Consider the following 2,918-nt stretch of genomic DNA (forward strand, 5'->3'; position numbering starts at 1 on the left):
TGTGTGTGTGTGTGTGTGTGTGTGTGTGTGTGTGTGTGTGTGTGTGTTTGGTGCTTTTATTTTCTTGTTCTTTTTTTCCCCATTATTGTCACTGGGCTATACAATATACCCAGGAACACCTTATGTTTGAGTCAGAAGAGGAAAAAAAAAAATCAATTCTCCTTCCATTCAGGGAAACAGCACAATCTCCTCAACTCCTCAACCGTCAAATCTGGAGACAAACACATGAGTAGTAAGAATTATTGACAAGAGATGTAGTGATCTGGTGAAAGGTAGGATGTGGGGAACACCTGCAGCTGTTGCCCTGGGACTGCCTGGTGTACTCAAACCATGTTTGAGCGACCTCAGCTGCTAATGCTCAACAAAGAGACGCTGAAAAACAGAAGCTACTGGAGACTAATATCAAAGCTCAGGGGCCTACTGAGGCACCTTGAGGCCAAGGATCTCAGGCCCTTCACTGTGGTTATCGGGCCTCCCATGATATCACCATGGCTGCCCCTGTACAATGTCTCTTCAAAGCAACATTTGCCTTCATAAAAAACCTGCTGTATACACACACACACACACACACACACACACACACAGTGTGATATGCCTTAGACCCTGAAACTTCAAGACTCCTATGTTATTTATAGAGGGATTCCCAAAATAACACAAACTAGCAGGGAACACATCAGTAAATCACCTCTCCCATCCAGTCAATACGAGCAGAGGGCACAAATGTGCTGCTGTTGATGAATTTCTAGTCTAAAACCTGTGCTAATTTATAAACAGCAGAGTAGCTTCAAAGAAGACAGTGTGGCTACTTAATTCAGATTACTGCGGGAGCTGTCAGCACCTATCAGGTTCTCCCTGTGGATTCTCAGACAGTGACATTAGCTAGACTGCTCATCTCCTTATATACCATGGCCTTGCATCCCAAGCCTTGCTTATAAGAAGGTATCTGGACCCCAGGAAGCAGGACAGTGGCACTAGGGAGTTAAGCGCCCATCAACCTCAAAGCACACCTATAGACAAGTGCCTCAGCTTTTTCATGCTTTGTGAAGCAATCCTGAAGATTGTTCTATATCTCTCAAGGCTCTCCAGCAGGACTGAGTCTCAGCTGACTCTTGCTGGGCACCTCTGGTTGTATTCCTTTATTGACTTATTACTCTTCCCCTATTTACTTGATAGTCAATATAGAACAGATCAGGGGTGACAACATATTGTTGTGTCATTCTGGAGGCTAGACGTCCAAGGTCAAGTTATCATCAGGCTTGGTTCATTCAAGGGTTCCGTCCTTCCTACTGTGCCCTCATATGGCTCTTTCTCCAAACAGACACTCCCAGAATCTCTTTGTCTTTGTACATCCGTCCTATTGGAGTAGAGTTCTGTCTTCAAGGCCATCATTTCATGCTTGCCACCGCTTTAAAGGCTCTGCCTCCAACGACAGTCACACCAGAGGTTAGAGGTGACTGAGTGTATCTCCCAAAGAACCATGAGTGTGAGCTTTAGTCCTTGGCCAGCAGAGCTTGTTGGGGAGGTTATAGGATGCCAAGAACTGTGACCTAGCTAGTAGAGTGCTGGGATGAGCCTTGAAGGTGATACCTCTTCCAGTTCCTGCCAGAGCTGTTTCCTCATCTGCCAAAATGTGAACAACTCAGGCTACAGGCTCTTGCTGTCCTGGACTGACCACCCACAGCTGTCATGCCTTCCTACTTATTGATAGACTACATTGCCAAAAACATGAGTGGAAGTAAGTTCTTCCTTCTTTTAAGATGTTTCTGTCCCAGTGACTTCGAAACCACTTCTAACACCTACCAAATGAACTGTCTGTGCTCAAATCCTTATCTCAGCATTAGAACTCAAAAGAAGACAGCTACACCAAAATCCAAAGCTTCTACGGAGATCACGTTCACACATACACATTCGCACTCACCTGGTTTTGCAGAGCCGGGATTTTGCACGCCCCAAAACACTGCTGCGCCTGCCAAGTCACGATCTGGGCAGCCTCGAATGGTACCATGCAAGAATATAAATGTGAAAGAGATAGAGCTTCCTCCTTAAAAGAAAAGAAGAGAGCCAGAGCCTCACTTTCTCTGTGTCCCCCTTCTTTCCACTTCTTTAATACCCAGAAGACAGATGACCCATGGGCCTCTGGGAAGCCTCCTGTCAGGCTTTTGTGGACTGGCTCTAAAGCAGTTCACACAAATGCTTCCAGGTTCCTTCTGATGTGAGCATCATTGCTCTCATGGTGGGTCCCTGCATCAGTGCGTTTCTCAAGATGGGGCTGGAGCAAATCAAATTTTTTGTATGTGGCTAAACTTCTGTTTTTGAAAATTAGGATACATATGTGCAATGTCATAGTGGTGACTAAAACAAAAATGTTCATCTTGCCAGGCTGCTGAACGTATAGTAGCATTTGTTTTAAATCAGAAGAAATTTAAACTACAACCACTAACACGATCTTCAAAAAACATTGTTTATGCAAAGGCTTTGAAGTCACTGTTCTATGCTTTAACCAAGAGCTATGTCTACCTCGGTTTAGTCTCCTTTGACCCCATCACAGGGTCTGTAATCTATCTCCTGTGAGGCCTGACTGCTTCCTTTAGTGGTCCCCCCACTGCCGACTGCTCTTTTACTCCAGCTGTTTCCCTGTTTTTTCTCTATTCTGTAGGTTTTCTCTGACTCAGCTTCTTCTATCACCTCTTTCAGGATTCTTTACCCTGTTTTTTTTTTTTTTTCCACTTAAAAAACCATCTGAGAACTTGGAGAAACAGCTAAGTTGGTATAAACATAAGAACTTGGATTCGGATACTAGCACCATATAAAATTCTGGATGTGGTCATATGCATGCCTGTAACCTATAACCAGAGCACTGTGGTGTGTGTGTGTGTGTGTGTGTGTGTTTTCTGGGAGGTAAGATACAGGAGGATGTC

Source organism: Grammomys surdaster, unplaced genomic scaffold, assembly GCF_004785775.1.
Source record: "Grammomys surdaster isolate TR1022 unplaced genomic scaffold, NIH_TR_1.0 125600, whole genome shotgun sequence".
Taxonomy (NCBI): Eukaryota; Metazoa; Chordata; class Mammalia; order Rodentia; family Muridae; genus Grammomys; species Grammomys surdaster.